At 40.4% G+C, this 17,740-nt stretch overlaps 1 protein-coding gene across 1 annotated transcript in view; it reads left to right on the top strand.

Annotated features, from left to right (window-relative positions):
- Positions 1–1,619: 1,619 nt before the first annotated feature.
- bahd1 (bromo adjacent homology domain containing 1) overlaps positions 1,620–17,740 on the top strand; it is a 51,823-nt gene continuing 35,702 nt past the window's right edge. Inside the window, exon 1 of the mRNA XM_061696535.1 lies at positions 1,620–1,915. The gene's annotated coding sequence lies outside the window, so the exon portion shown is untranslated. The remainder of the gene's footprint in view (positions 1,916–17,740) is intronic.

Genomic DNA, 17,740 nt, shown 5'->3' with positions numbered 1-17,740 from the left:
CATGTGTAAGAATTGTATTATTATGTTAGTTTTTACTGTATATTCTATTTAATTACATGGGCCCTTTAATAGCCATCAGTGTTTGGTCATTTTATACATAAGGCAAGCCAGTTGCAAAAAAAACTACTCCCGTCCAAGGAGAGGTGTTATACTGACTGCAGCCATCACTTAAAGAAGTGATATTATGGATACCCGCCCCACACCAATATTCGGTGAATTACCCCTATTGTGATGTCACAATTCGTTGAAATTCAAAACAGCTTGCTCACAGGGATATGTGCTTTTGAATAATTGTTGATTGATGGTGTTCCATATTGTCATGACTGTTTTTGTTACAAAGCAAATAATAATAATAATAATGCTGTCCATGCAAAAAATTAAATAAATAAACAAATGTATCCATTCATCACCTTGCATTCTCTCACCAACTCTTTGCCTTACATTACAGAAACATCTATATTCATTCATTCATTAATTTTCCGTACCGCTTATCCTCACTACCAGTAAGTGACAATGAACATATACAGCTTTTGACACAATCTATTTGGATCCAATATGGGATCCAGATCAAAATCTTCAGCCTTTACAAAGGAAATATTGTAAATACAGTTTTTGGGGTCGTAGAACTTCACTGCATCAAAAGTTTTTACATTTACCTTACAGTTTGTTAAATTAGTACCTCTCTGACAGTGTGTTTGTCAATTATCTTTGTAAATATGTATTACATCAATCGAGTATGCAGGTGCACCTAATTAAGTGTCCTGTGATTGAGTGGCATGACTCTATAGAACATTTTCCTTGAGTACTGTTGCCTCAGTAAACTAATTTTAAATGTAAAAGTCCAACTCTATTACCTTTCCCACATAAAATGTCTTGATACCTCCGTGCACATGACATATGGAAGCTTCTGGAACCCTTCCTGACATTGCAGCAGAACAGGATGTAAAGCCACACGATGTACGGGCCATTCCAGATTTGGACATTTTTGATCACCCCGATGGAATTTCAAATAATCCAAATACAAAAATATACACTAATTGCATAAATTATAATCATCCTGAGACAACATTTAACTGTAGTAAAAGTGATTCCTAAATATCATTTAAAATATCAAATAGCTCTTGAGCAACCCCTAAAAGGGTGAGCTACATGACTCGGCGCTAAATTGTCATGCCGTATTTGAACGTCTTTACAAGAGAAAGTTAAAACAAAATGGGGGAAAAAACAAGAATACCGTTGCCTCAATTCGACCTTCTAATTAGCATGACATGGATGATTAAGATTTTAAACAAAACAAGAAAAAACCCCACAATTTTTAGCAAGTACATTGGTATTTTTTGTTGATATTGTGACTCAAAAAAAAAAAAAAAAGACTCAGGAAATAATGCTGTTAGCCTAACAAAAATGTTGTTGCCTAAATTGTGCACCAGTTGTGGAATGACCCGTACAGTAATCGTGTACACTACATACTATTGACATGTACGCACATGTGAATGTACTGTATGTACATGGTTGCCCGGGCAAGGTGTCACAGTGTCGTCCGTCCGTGTGGCCCTTTAAGAAACTCTCCATGTTTTCTCTTCGTGATGCGTCAACATAAAAAGCGGATGATGCTGTTATGTAAAAACACGCACAAGTGAGCCGTACTTTTTTTCTCTTTTTTCTCCACGCTGGAGACGACACACAGGCGACCGCTCGCCTCGGGGCCCCACGCCGCCACCGTGTGTGTGCTATCCACTCGCGTTAGGAGTCGGAAGTGTAACGACTGGATCTTTGGCACTTTGGAGTCTCTTTAAAATGAGCTTCAAGTGAATATGAGCGGCCGTGCATGGGAAGCGTACACCTGACACGTCCCTGTCCTTGCCCCGCTGGAAGTGTTTTTTTTTTCTACTAAAGGAGAGCTTTTATTTGAGAGGTAAGACACCGAGCCGTCAACGTCAAAGTGTCCGAGAACGATGCGAGCAGCCCAGGGTAGTGCGGCAAGCTATACGCCGATGTAGCGACCCGCGTAGCTAGCAACTTAAAAAAAAAATGTTATAAACAGTTTGTTGGTTACACTTGCATCGCTTGTGTTTTCTTGCGTGTTTATTTAATCCAAGTGTTTCGGCTGAGTGTCCACGAAGGTGAAAATGGCACAACGGAGTGTATGTTTGACAGCCTTGCGTCAAGTTTGAGCCTCGACTCTGGTCCAGAGTTGATCAGTTTTGCTGTTAAGAGCTGTTTCGAGATGGAGCCTCTCTGCTGTTTTACTTTTTTTTTTTTTTTTTTTTTTTTACATGAAAACACTTGACGAATCTCTTAGTTAAGCGACACATTCTCCGTGTTATAAAGTACATTTACTTTAATGCAATTTAACTCTTACATATTGTTCGGGTCAAATTTGTCCCTTTTGACATAAGAAAATACCCTAAATTTCATTCTTTCATCCTGAAATTTGATGACCAAAATACATAAAAAATTAAAAAATGTTTTAAAATGTAAAAAAAAAAATAAAAAATTGTCTTTTGTGTATGTGCTACACAGTTTATGTATACCGAGGCTGTTCTCTGTCAAATTTGACCCGTGTCTCTCAAAATTGATTTTAGATCTACCAGCGTGTGCTAAATTAAGGGAAATCGCAGTAATGGTGGGAATGTTGAAACTGTGCATGTCATAAATGTGTGCATTTTTGTATTGGACACTGCTAGCATTGTTTGAGACAGAACTTGAAAGAAGTCCTGAGAACTGTCTGTGTTCTACCACACTTGCTCAGGTTCCCATAGAAACATGCACCTGTTGGTCTTTGAAGACTCATGGGGAAATCTCGATAGAGTAAAACAACAAACAATTTTTTCCATGTCCTAGGTAAAATAGAATGTCACATTGTTTGATAGTTCAATAGATGTTTTTATCCAAAGATAAGTAGTATAAAGCAGAAATATACTCTCTCTTTTCTCTGAAACATTGATTCAGGATGATTAATGTATTAGTGTCAGATAGGCTATTAGTAAAAGATATGTAGTTCATAATTTGATATAGACAATTATTTGGAGGATATTCTTGGCCAGGGGTGGCACGGTGGATGACTGGTTAGCACATCTGCCTTTTTTTCTGTAGTGAGCGTCTATGGTGAGGAAAACACTTAAACATCCATAAAATCAAGAATAGTGGGATTATTGTTCCAGTATTTTCAGAGATTTAAGTAGACATAAATAGGGATGTCCACATAAATTGTGGTTACGATTGATGGTAGTTTTCTGACACTAGGCGACGTTGAGCTTTTGGCCAGTAGATCCTCGTCAGGTGTCAGCCACCCGTGCCCATCAAAGTCCGCTGTCAGCTGAGCCCCATGATCGTACAAAAAGCCTTTGTCACAAAATGAAACGCTTGTTTAACGTCATCGTCCAAAATTATTCCATCAAACTTTCAAGCCTGATTAAATAATACGAACACGGCGCCGTGATGTCAGGTGTCCGCCGTGACAGCCAGAGGTGCATGTCAAAGTCTGCCTGTGTCACACAATGCCACCCATGCATTGAGATTAAAACTTCTTGTGCAAGAACGATATGGCCAAGCAAGGCAGCCAAAAGACAGTTACATCACTTTACAGGCAAGCTACCTGTGTTCGCCTCTGTCATCCATTGGAACTCTTTTCAAACGTCTTAGTGGAATTTGTGATGCAATCAATACAAAGTTGAACTGATGAAACCCATTTATATATGGAAAATAATCTGCAGGTACTTACCTTATGTGGGATGACATGGCCTTTTTCTTTCCTCCGGGAGGCGTTTCAATGGTTGATTAAAAAAAACCAAAAAAAAAACCAAGCCTTTTAAAATGTTTCGCTGTCACTATTTTAACTCATTATTGTCTAAAAAAAACATCCGGACTTTCAATATAGGCAAAAATTACAGCGCAGAATATGTAGTAGTTCAATGAGGAAATCTCCTCACCTTTTGCACTTGCCATGTCAGACTCTCTGACATGACAGGCTCACAAATACAAAATGTGGGCTGACCAAAATCTAGCTGAAAATCAAACATTTCAGTAGAAAACAAGCCTAAAATTAGTACTGAGTCTATTTTGGGGGGATATTTTTTCTGCAGACATCATTTGTAAATCCAGAACTATTGAAAAAGTCGCAATGTTCACAGGATTAGATATGTCCTTTAAGGTCGCGGGTGAGCGGAGGGCTATCCCAGTTGCCTTTGGGCGAGAGGCGGGGTACACCCTGGGCTGGTTGCCTGTCAGCTGTAAGACACATATAGTCAACAAGCATGTCATGTTCACGCCTATGGACAATTTAGAGTCTTCAATGAACCTAACATGCATGGGACTTTTTAAATTTTCAATCTCCAAGGTAATTACTACCTTTAGAGAAAACTATGATGCATCAAAGGCAGCACGGTGAACTAGTGGTTAGCAGGTCTGCTCACAATTCTGTGGTCTGGGGTACGTATCTCGGCTCAGCCCTTCCTTTGTGGCGTTTCCATTTTCCTCAGGTACTTCTTCCCCACATTCCAAAAACATGCATGTTCTAAACTGTCTACTGTCCACTGCTCACCCAGGACACTAATGAAGACTAGCATGATAGAAAACAGATGGCTGGATGATGCATTGATCAAACAAATGTTTATTATTGTACATTATGAACATTTGTGGGTTAAATGTTTCTGGGCTGCGGCACGGTCGCCGACTGGTTAGAGCGTCAGCCTCACAGTTCTGAGGACCCGGGTTCAATCCCCGGCCCCGCCTGTGTGGAGTTTGCATGTTCTCCCCGTGCCTGCGTGGGTTTTCTCCGCGCACTCCGGTTTCCTCCCACATCCCAAAAACATGCATTAATTGGTGACTCTAAATTGCCCGTAGGTGTGACTGTGAGTGTGAATGGTTGTTTGTTTGTATGTGCCCTGCGATTGGGTGGCAACCAGTTCAGGGTGTGCCCCGCCTCCTGCCCGGTGACAGCTGGGATAGGCTCCAGCACGCCCGCGACCCTCGTGAGGAGAAGCGGCTCAGAAAATGGATGGATATTTCGGGGCTTTTAATTCCAGGTCCTCTGAGGTTTTATTTGTTTGCAGAATTGCAGGATGGGCTGGATCAAATGCTTTCGGCCGGTTTTTCTCTATGAGAGTTACTTTGACGGAATGAATGCAGCCAAGAATTACAGCGGCTGAAATATGTATTTAACATGTCACCATTTTTCTCAATAAATATATTTCCAAAGGTGCTATTGACCTGAAAATTTCACCAGATGTTGGGAACAACCCAAGTAATCCATACATACAAAGAAAGTAGAACAAATGACCTCAGAAATTAAGTTGTGTGTAATGATGTGAAATGACACAGGGAAAAACTATTGAACACACCAACTGGTATTGATTTAATACTTTGTACAAAAGCCTTTGTTTCCAATGACAGCTTCAAGACTCCTCCTGCATGGAGAAACTAGTCACATGCATTGCTCTGGTGTGATTTTGGCCTATTCTTCCACACAAGTCTTCAAATCTTGAAGATTCCATGGGTTTCTTTTATGGACCTTGAGTTTCAGTTCTTTCCATAGATTTTCGATTGGATTCAAGTCAGGTGATTGACTGGGCCATTCGAGCAGCTTTATTTTTTTTCTGTGAAACCAATTGAGAATTTCCTTGGCAGTATTTTTTTTAGATCATTATCCTGCTGAAATGTCTACCCTCATTTCATCATCCCCGTAGATGGCAGCAGATTTTTGTCAAGGATGTCTCGGTACATTTGCCCATTCATTCTTCCTTCAATGTAATGTTTACCAGTACCATTTGCTGAAAAGCAGCCCCACACCATCATGTTCCCACTTCACTGTTGGTTTGGGGTTTTTAGGATGATGTGCTGTGCCATTTCTCCTCCAAACGCAGTGTGCATTATGGCATCCAAACAGTTAAATTTTGCTCTCATGCGACCAGATTTTATTCTCCCAGTATTTAACTGGCTTGTCCAAATGTTTTTCATCAAACTTTAAATGAGCTTTGACATGTTTTTTTGGGGGGGTTTTTTCAGCAAAGGTGTCTTACGTGGTGAGCGTGCATACAGGCCATGGCGGCGGAGGACATTACTCACTCTTTTCCTTGTGACAACAGTACCTGCTAACTCCAGGTCTTTTTGAAGGTCTCGACAGGTGGTCCTTGGCTCTTGGAGAACTTTTCTGATTATTCTTTGCACTCCTCTGTCAGAAATCCTGTGAGGACCACCTGATCGAGGCAAATTTATGGTTGTATGATTGGCTTTCCACTTGCGTATTATGGCCCCAACCGTGCTCACTGGAACATTGAGAAGCTGTCGTTATGTTTTGCAACAATTAGTTTGCGATGGTCTTGAGACAGCTCTTTGGTCTTACCCATCATGAGATGTGTCTTGACTCACACCTTGGCAATGAGACCTTTTTGTTGGCCTTCAATTAGGACTGAACCAGCTAATATTCATTTGCGCTGACAAGGGACTGGATTGCTGTTTGATTTTTGATAGATTTTTAGGTGTTGTCTTGGTTTTCCATGCGTTTTCCATGCCTTTTTGCATCTCCTTCTAAATGTGTTCAACACTTTTTCCCTGTGTCATATCACATTTGTACACATAACTTAATTTATGATCTAATTTGTTTCTACTTTCTTTGTATGATTACTTGGGTTGTTCCCAACAACTGGTGAAATGTTCAGGTCAATAGCACCTTTAGAAGTATATTCAGTGAGAAAAATGGTGATGTGTTAAATACTTATTTCAGCCACTGTACTTTTATTGTATTTATATGAGTGGTAACATTCTACTCGTACTGTAGCTATCCACTCAAATGTAATGTGTCATTTTGTTGGATGTGGAATGCCTCAGAATTGACAAGTTATAAAAATACTTGACTGACTTTGACCCTTTTGTAATATATCCAAAAGCAGGTCATTAGCTCCAGGTAACTCGCTCGCTATATGTTGGAGACCACTGCTGAACTTTAGTGAGGAACTCAGGTTGCCATTTTGTCTCATTTTACAACATTACCTCTCACACCACTTTAAATGTGTGAGACAATCTATCTTAACGAGTTACAGCTAAACAGTGGCTAGGTAACTGCTGAAGAACAATGGACAATGGTTTCGTGCTTTTAAAGGTGTATTTTATGTAAAAAATTGGGTCAGATTCCAAACTGTATGGCTCTGTGGGAGTTAGAATTTGTATGGCTCTGTGGGAAAACTGTATGGCTCTGTGGGAGTTAGAATTTTTAGGTACCACGATATACGTCAAATGTTATGAGAATATGGGGTATATGGTATCTTTGTATGTTTATGTAAAACTATGTAAAAGTAGCAACTGATTTCCTTGATTTCTGTTCATTTTTCTATAACTTTTGTCTAACCTTGAGGTGTACGTGAAACTACAGCTACTAGACAGTGCAATATCTGTATAAATTACGTGTGAATACTCAAAAGCCGAAAGTGAAGTTAAATGCTGTGGAAATAATTGAACTGTTGAAATTTTGAAATGTGTGTAAAATGTGGAAGAATGCGGCAATTAGGTGGGGGAAAAAAAAAAAAAAAAAACCTCAATTTGTAAATTTTATTTTAAAATTTGGGGATTGGTCATAGTTTCAGAGATGTCCTGATTGAGCTGAATATTTTGAAGTTGGAATGGTTTGAATCAGTCAAAAAATGTACAACCCCAATTCCAATGAAGTTGGGACGTTGTGTTAAACATAAAAACAGAATACAATGATTTTCAAATCATGTTCAACCTACATTTAATTGAATACACTACAAATACAAGATATTTAATGTTCAAACTGATTAACTTTATTGTTTTTAGCAAATAATCATTAACTTGGAATTTTATGGCATCAACACATTCCAAAAAAGCTTTGACAGGTGGCAAAGAAGACTGAGAAAGTTGAGGAATGCTCATCAAACACCTGTTTGGAACATTCCACAGGTGAACAGGCTAATTGGGAACAAGTAGGTGCCATGATTGGGTATAAAAGGTGCTTCCCTGAATTGCGCAGTCATTCACAAGGAAAGATGGGGTGAGGTTCACCTCTTTATGAACAAGTGCGTGAGAAAATAGTCCAACAGTTTAAGGACAATGTTCCTCAACGTACAATTGCAAGGAATTTAGGGATTTCATCATCTACGGTCCATAATATCATCAAAAGGTTCAGAGAATCTGGAGAAATCACTGCATGTAAGCGGCAAGGCCGAAAACCAACATTGAATGCCCGTGACCTTCGATCCCTCAGGCGGCACCGCATCAAAAACCGACATCAATGTGTGAAGGATATCACCAGATGGGCTCAGGAACACTTCAGAAAACCATCCATCCATCCATTTTCTGAGCCGCTTCTCCTCACTTGGGTCGCGGGCGTGCTGGAGCCTATCCCAGCTGTCATCGGGCAGGAGGCGGGGTACACCCTGAACTGGTTGCCAGCCAATTGCAGGGCACATAGAAACAAACAACCATTCACACTCACAGTCATGCCTACGGGCAATTTAGAGTCTCCAATTAATGCATGCTTTTGGGATGTGGGAGGAAACCGGAGTGCCCGGAGAAAACCCACGCAGGCACAGGGAGAACATGCAAACTCCACACAGGCAGGTGGAGTTTGCATGTTTGCATGATTGAACCCGGGTCCTCTGAACTGTGAGGCAGACGTTATAACCAGTCGTCCACCGTGCCGCCCTTCAGAAAACCAATGTCAATAAATACGGTTTGGCGCTACATCCGTAAGTGCAACTTGAAACTCGACTATGCAGAGCAAAAGCCATTTATCAACAACACCCAGAAACGCTCCCGGGTTCTCTGGGCCCGAGGTCATCTAAGATGGACTGATGCAAAGTGGAAAAGTGTTCTATGGTCCGCCGAGTCCACATTTCAAATTTTTGGGGAAATTGTGGGCGTCGTGTCCTCCGGGGCAAAGAGGAAAAGAACCATCCGGACTACTATGGACGCAAATATTCAAAAGCCAGCATCTGTGATGGTATGGGGCTGTGTTAGTGGCAATGGAATGGGTAACTTACACATCTGTGAAGGCACCATTAACGCCATTAAGGTACATACAGGTTTTGGAGAGACATATGCTGCCATCCAAGCAACGTCTTTTTCATGGATACCCCTGCTTATTTCAGCAAGACAATGCCAAACCACATTCTGCACGTGTTACAACAGCGTGGCTTTGTAGTAAAAGAGTGCAGGTACTTGACTGGCCTGCCTGCAATCCAGACCTGTCTCCCATTGAAAATGTGTGGCGCATTATGAAGCGTAAAATACGACAACGGAGACCCCGGACTGTTGCACAGCTGTAGCTGTACGTCAAGCAAGAATGGGAAGGAATTCCACCTACAAAGCTTCAACAATTAGTATCCTCAGTTCCAAAACGTTTATTGAATGTTGTTAAAAGAAAAGGTGATGTAACACAGTGGTAAACCCTGTCCCAGCTTTTTTGGAAAGTGTTGCAGCCATAAAATTCTAAGTTATTGATTATTTGCTAAAAACAATAAAGTTTATCATTTTGAACATTAAATATCTTGTCTTTGTAGTGTATTCAATTAAATATACGTTGAACATGATTTGCAAATTATTGTATTGTGTTTTTATTTATGTTTAACACAAGGTCCCAACTTCATTAGAATTGGGGTTGTAGAACTAGGATGTAAATACTTAATGTCTTAATTGGGGAATTTTATTTTGAACTTTTGAGAATTTTGGGAATAGGAATAAACTGTACAGTTAGAAATTGGAAAGGTTTTGATCAGTCAAGAAATAAAGGAGGAAAGGAGGTAAATATGTAAAAATCTCTTAATTTCTCAATTTTATTTGGAAAATTTAGAAATGGTAATAGTTCCCCCCCAATGACTTGAATGAGCTGAACATTTTGAAATTGGAATGGTTTGAGTAAGTTAAGAAATGTGGAAGTAGGGAGTCAATGTGTAAAATCTTTTAATTTTGGAATTTTATTTTGAAAATTTGGGGAATGGGATAGTTTCAAAGAAGTTCTGAATGAGCTGAACATTTTGAAGTTGGAATGGTTTGAATCAGTGAAGAAATGTTTTTTACTGTGAAAAGTGTGGAATTTTGGGGAACGTGGGAATTCTTGGAATGTGTAAAATAGTCCCCAAGATGTTCTGAACAAGCTGAACGGTTGGAAGCTTGAATGGCAATGATGGAAAACGTTTGTGTTGAATGTCTCATTTATTTGAATGAGGATTTTTTTTGTGTGGTGGAAAATGTGGAATTGTGGGGAAACTGGGAATGTTAGGAATGTGGAAAGTAATACCCAGCATGTCCTAATTTTTTTTCAAAATCTTTGGAATTAAAAAACATTTAATCGGTTGAGAAATACTGTAGCTATTAACCATCTATAAAAAGTGGGAAGAATCAAGGATTTTGGTGTGCTATATGTGTGAATGCTATTCAACATTCTCAAAAGAATTAACTTTTTAAAACCTCTCTGACAGTGTCACTCAAAACATGGTGGACCCAACTCTTGTATTGTAGGTGTGTCAAACATTGTGGCTTCTGGATGTAATGTTTAGAACACATTTTTTACTTTATTTGTTGGTCATGTTGGAGGCTGAAATAAGAGCACATTGCTGTTAAATTTTAATAGCTGTTTAAGATATTTAATATAAAGGGCAACATTTTGCAGGTGGTGCTCTCTTGATAAAAAGTAAATAGAGGCAGAGAAAAAAGAGACGGTCTGAAGCCAAATGGAAATTGAAGTGTTTGTGAGAGATGATCAGCTATGTGTGGTTTCATATATGACCTATTACATTCACAAGCTGCCTGGCAGGTTCTCGTGCAATAAATGCTGTGTGTAAAGTTTATTGTGCTCAGAAAAGGCTGACAATGGCACTTGAGTTTTGTGGTCTGTCCTTGATAGGCCTGTCATGGCGTGTCGGTCCGACTTGCAGCGGACATGTGAGCTTGAAAGCTGGAGATCAATCCTGCTCGTAATCCCATTATTTCCCAAGAAGCGTCTTGTTGTGGTCATTAGAAAGCGAAGGGACGGCAGGCAGGCTGTTTTACGTGCCTCCCGTCACCCGAACACACTGTCTCAGTGGAAGCGCGCGCACACACACACACACACACACACACACACTTCCTGCTCGTGCACAGGCCACATCTGATGGAAGACAGTAGAATAATAGAGAATGTAACCCAGATGATGCATGCACACAAGAGAGCAGTATAAACATCAGTAGGCCATTGTTGTCTCGCCTGAATGGCAAACAAACAGTTGGCATTCAGAAAGTGAAAACAACACGCCACCCTGCATGAATGACCGATTGTTCATCAAGCTACATAAAAAGTACTCTGGCGTATACCCCCTTTTTTGTCTTTAAAATCTCCTCAATGTCACACTTGTGCCCCCCAATGTTCAAATTTTGGGAGTTTGAATGTTATACATCAGTAGCCATTTTTTACGTCAAGTACAGTTGTTTGAAAAACTTAGTAAAGTTAAAAATCTTTATCCATCTAGCCATCCATCTACCCATCCATTTTCTGATCCGCTTATCCTCACTTGGGTCGTTGGTGTGCTGGCGCCTATTCCAGCTGACTGGGCAAGAGGCGCAGGGTACACCCTGAACTGGTCGCCAGTCAATTGCAGGGCACATACTGTATAGACAAACCACCATTTGCACTCACTTTCACACCAATTTTGAGTCTTCAGCCAACCTACCATGCATGTTTTTGGAATCTGGGAGGAAACCGGAGTACCCGGAGAAAACCCACGCAGGCACGGGGAGAACATGCAAAACTCCACATAGGGAGGCCGGATTTGAACCCAGGACCTCAAAACTGTGAGGCAGATGTGCTAACCAGTCACTCACCGTGCCGCCCTCAGAATCTTTAAAATATCAATTCATTTCTGTACACAAATGCATTCGGAGTACTACATTTTTATTCCCAATCAAAACATAAAGAAAAATGTTACAAATAATTCCTTTTCAGAGAGTAACTAGTGGTAGCACATCCGCCTCAAAGTTCAGAATTTCTAGGTTCGAATCTTGGATTTGGCCCTCCCGTGTTGAGTTTGTATGGTCTGTACTTGGTTGTGTACGTTTTTTGTGTGTGTGTGTGGGGGGGGGGGGTACTCTGGCTTCCACTCACATTCCAAAAATACATTTCTTAGGTTACATTTTGGGAACATTTTCTTATTTGCAATGCCGACCTATCAGTACACAGCATCGTAAAACAAAGCAAAATAAATGCAAATACATAGACCACAAACTGTATGATATAGTTACATAATACATTACATCATAGCACATGGTGAGTAAAACGTTCTAAATAGGTGCAGCAATCATGTACATTATCCCTAACTACATTTGTAAATGACTGTATTGGAATGAATGAGATGAATTTTATGAAATGTATGTGTGAATGGTTGTTTGTCTTGTGATTGGCTGGTGACCAGTCCGGGGTGTATCCCGCCGCTTGCCAGAAGTCTGCTGAGATAGGATCCAGCTCAACTGTGATCGTCATGACTTGCACTTTTTGCTTTGTTGGAAATCACGGAACTAATATTGAGTTGTATCACCACTGTTTCTGAGAAATGCTTCACATTGGTGTTGTTGGAGTCAACCAACTAATGTCCCACATGAACTGCTCTTCCAACCCAGAAGAATTTGGCCTACATTTGACATACTTCCTGTGCCTTTCTTGATTTTGCCTCAACAAAATCTTTTGTCACATCACAAGTTCTCTATGTGGATTGGGCAGGCCACTCCATTAGATTAGTCTTGTTCGTCTGAAACCAAGAAGCTGCTCGCTTACTGGTCTGTTTAGCGTTATAGTTGTTTTGTAGTTTGCATGACCACTTTGTGGCGCAACATCATTTGTGGCCCATAGGCGAATTGTGGGTGTGTGTGGGGGGGGATGTCGATGTAAGCCACACCCACTAGGCTGTTTGAATGAGATAGAAAGAAACAGGAAGTCAGAATAAGGAAACCAGAAATGCAAGGTCGTAGACAACCGCAATGTATCCCACCGCTTCCTCCATTTGTTTATGATGTACCATAAAAGTCAGGCTCTAATAATGTTATCGACTCAAATGAAACTGGTTATAGTCTTTTGAGTTATGTTGAATCTATGAAAATAAATACTGTAACGTCAAATGAAGTTGAAGAAAGACATGCCCGGTTTCGCCCGCGTTGATACCGCAACTACTTTTACTATGCAAATAAAAGTGTGACCTGTGTTCTGCACCTGAAAAAACTTGCAACAGACAAACACCGCTAACTATATTGTATCAAGGGATATAGGTACTTCAAAAATAGCACTATAAGATTATAAAAAGATTTTTCCAACAAAACCTAACCCTTTCCTTCACCATCTGTAGCAAATTGATGATTTTCCAGTTGAATATGCCTAATATACTATAGGTCCTCTAAATAAGAAGTTTAAAAGATCCATGTTTGTACCAACTATCAAAAAAACAACAAGATACCCACATCGATGTTAGGGCTGTTTTTATCCATCCATCCATCGATTTTCTGAGCTGCTTCTCCTCACTAGGGTCGCGGGCGTGCTGGAGCCTATCCCAGCTATCATCGGGCAGGAGGCGGGGTACACCCTGAACTGGTTGCCACCCAATCGCAGGGCACATACAAACAAACAACCATTCGCACTCACATTCACACCTATGGGAAATGTAGAGTCTCCAATTAATGCATGTTTTTGGGATGTGGGAGGAAACCGGAGTACCCGGAGAAAACCCACGCAGGTACGGGGAGAACATCCAAACTTCATACAGGCGGGACCGGGGATTGAACACGGGTCCTCAGAACTGTGAGGCTGACGCTCAAACCAGTCGACCACTGTGCCGCCGGGCTGTTTTTAAATTAATTGAATTCATCAAATTCCACTGAAAATGCTTACCTTGTACTGTAAAGGTTGAGTCTGGTGACCATTTAGTTGGAAACAGACAATTAGATTATTAGGGTTTATAGGACAATCTAATCATTTCCCTCTTTAATTTTATGATCCATGAAGCTGGATTGCACAAGAGGATATCTTTTATAACCCTTTTGCTCATTAATAGCTGCCCGTCGCTGAGATGTCAACGCCCCCCCCCCCGATCTCAACAGTGAGCTGTGAGCTGACACGACAGTCTTAAGCCTTAAAGGTTTCAACAAGCACACAGATACAGTATGAGCTTGGTTGTAATAAAGCGGGATTATCCTCTGTGGCTGTACAAATGCCAAGGCCTTGTTCTTGTTTTAATGCCAGTTAGTTTTAGCTCTGTTTCCACCAATCGGTAGTATTCAGTTCAGTGCGGTATGCCTTTGTTGATTTGAAACAGTTTAATAAACGATCTTTACAGAAACTTCAGTGCACAGGTGACAAATATGAGGCCTGGGGGCCAGATCCAGACTGCTGCATCATTTTATATGGTCCTTCTTAGAAAATCATGTGCATCTACTTCATGTTTCTTGCTTTAAATCTGAACCAAAATTGGAAATTGTCTTCACATTTAACCACGTTAAGATATTGTGTTTTTTGTTACCATACCCCGTTTTAAAATAAATTGACCAATAGTTAAACAAAATATTTTCCATGACTCTGGATTTCAAAACTTATCGATAAACTTGTGTGTTTATATAGAATAATAATATGATGATGCGATTACACATTTATATGGTTTCACAGTCATAACAGCTATCTGACGGGAGACCATAACGACAATGTGGCCCTTGACAGAAATTAGTTTGACATCTCTGCTATATTGTTTTACAGTAGTACAGTGAACCCCGTTTGTCACCGGGGATAAGTTACAGACCCATTGACAATAGTCAAAAATCCATAATGTGTGTGTGTGTGTATATATATATATATATATATATATATATATATATGTGTGTTTATTTATGTGTGTGTGTGTGTGTATATATATATATATATATATATATATATATATATATATATATATATATACACACATGTATATATATATATACATGTATATGTATGTGTATATATATATGTATATGTGTGTATGTATATACATACATGTGTATGTATGTATATATATATATATATATATATATAGAGAGAGAGAGAGAGAGAGAGAGAGAGAGAGAGAACCATTTACTATGTAGCTAATTCAGTGTGAGCGTGCAGGTGTTATTTTGTGTTTGTGTGTTGGACTATTCTATTCAATAGCTGAAAGGGCATAAACGACTGTCGTTCTCCTTTTTTCCACTTCTCTCAAGTGACGACATATTCAAATTTTGGTTTGTAACATAACGATAAAAGGTGACTGAGTGACAGCTCATAATTAAAAAAAAAAAAAAAACACACACACACAAGTTGGGGCACTCATAAGTCAAGGTAGCACTGTAATTGGAAGTCACATAGTAACACTTTTGACACAGTATGTGATGTTTGTGTATTTTACCATGAGATAATGTTGCAATCTAAATCCCTACTGGTAACAAAAGTCAGATCAGTGTTTATTGATGTTGAAACTGATTTAGTTTGGTTGGTTAAAAGGTGGCTTCACCATCGCATCACCATTCTCTTGCTCAACCTCTGGATATGCACGAGTCGTGAACCTTGAGTGGCTCAGGATGTGCAAAGCTGTTCTGGAGCCTCTCACAGCCATTAGCCATTACCCCTCCCGCTCTCCTCATCCTTTCTTTGCCGGACTTGTCCTGGCGTGGCGCCTAAGACACAGCTGTGAAAATTACAGGTCTGCTTCATGGAAAGCCGGGAGAAGAGGAGACAGGGCCGGCGGGGAAGGAAACGACAACCACGGCTTGCTCTGCCTCAGCTGTCGGCCTCCCCACAGCTGCAGTGGATGTGCGGGGCTTACGGAGCCGGGGTGTCTCTCACTTATCACACACAACTGGGATTGTTTACGTGTGTGTGTGTGTGTGTGTGTGTGTTGAGGAGCTGGGGCGTTAAACCTTGTTTGGCTGAGGGAATGGAACAGAAGCCCTCACTGTGACTGACAAACGTCACAGTGAAAAGCATGCGGCACCAAAGCGTCCTTCAGTTTGGCAGAAGCTAAGTGCATGACTGAGACCCTGGCAGGCAGGCAGCAGCCCCCGATTCGCTTCTCACTCAGCTGGATTTGAAACAGAGCAACGCGCCTCCTCTATCAGGGACTTATTGTTCTCCATGATGATGACAATCTCTCGCCGTCTCCACTCATTGCGCTCTCTCAATCCATCACTACCTTGGTACTTTCCTCCTGCCGCTCCCGCGCACTCTCCTTATTTTTCTCGCAGCCTTGTTCTCGCCTGTCACGCTCCCCATGTCTGCGTGTATCTCTGAGGGCCTGTCAAGCAAAGAGAAGGGGTAGGCTGAACATGAAAAATGGCCCCTGTGATTCACAATGAGCCTTCCGCATGGCTTTTTTTCTCCTCCAGAATAAGACGTGAGATACTGTCTCCGCTGCTCCCTGGCGCTTTGCTGTCTGAATGCAGTCTTCATCTATTTCCCACTCCTGCTCGGTCTCTCCTCCTCCTCCTCCTTCAGTCAGGCTGTCTGGCATGTTGCGAGAGGCCTCTCTGTAGCTGAGCAGTAGAAATCATCGTTACGTGATGAAGCTCAGAAGGATCAGCAAAGTATGATTTAGAGCTTTTTATTACGGCTTCTATCTTAAAGCTCACTAAAATGAGGAACACATTAGGGGTGTCCCGATCTGATCTTTGAGATCTGAAATCGGTATGAGGTCTGCAAAAAGTATCTGATCAGACTGGATCTAAAATCTGCGATTTTAACACTCTTATTGAAGCAGTCCATTCCATGCTCTGCTTCAGCACACCTATCCGGCAGCGCCCGGAGGGCATGCAGAGTCCATGTGATCACAACAACAGCTTGCTAAGGTGCTAACATCGTAGCAAGGAGTAAGAGTGAATGTTGCTTGCTTAAAGGTGTTTACTGACACTCCGGTTTAAGTTCACTGTAAAACTAAACTCTCATAACTAAAGAATTACACCTATTGTATTTTCATATACATCACAGACTTTGTTTCTTTCTTTGCTTTTATTTGGAAACATTTTTAGCTCAGAGCTAACATACAATGAATAAAAAACACCATTGACGAGCTAACAAACATTAGCATTGAACTCGCAGCAATTTTAACTCTCAAAATAATGAATATTGGTACACAAACGCTGTATAACCACATACAAACAGGCAACATAGCAATACTCTCTGGCATATATTCTTCAAACTCTGTGAAAAACGAGTTATAATAATATTAAATCGTGACTTCTACTTTCTCTGTTATTGCAAGTGTGTATCTCATTGCATGCACCACACTGCCCCTCAGAGGTCAAGACATCCCAAGGAGGAACAGGGATCCCAACAATGCACACACAGAGACAGCTAAGCACCTCAAGCATTTTTGAGCAGTTATTTTCTTAAGGATTTTCTTGTCATTTTTATTTATTCAGTATATTAAAATTTGTAAATGTTACTTTATGTAACTCATTGGTTACTAATAAATGGGTAATTTTTTCTCATACCTACTGTTGTTGAATACTTTTCTCTGAGTAATATCACTTGATCAAGCCTTTTTCTAACATTCCATACTGCAAAATAAGTAAGATATATATATGATTATTTCTCATATCGAATCGGACCGATATCGGTATCGGCCAAAACGCAAGGCTGCAATATCTGTATCGGATCGGAAGTAAAAAAGTTGGCTTGGGACATCCCTAGTGCACATACGGGTTTTTAAAGTCATAAACGATTTTTTTAAATGTGAGAGACCTCATAAATGACAGGAAAAAAGTTGGCAAGT

The sequence above is a fragment of the Phycodurus eques genome, chromosome 14 (assembly GCF_024500275.1).
Source record: "Phycodurus eques isolate BA_2022a chromosome 14, UOR_Pequ_1.1, whole genome shotgun sequence".
Classification (NCBI taxonomy): Eukaryota; Metazoa; Chordata; class Actinopteri; order Syngnathiformes; family Syngnathidae; genus Phycodurus; species Phycodurus eques.
The sequence above is the reverse complement of the archived record's forward strand: the minus strand, read 5'-3'. Positions and strand labels throughout refer to the sequence as shown.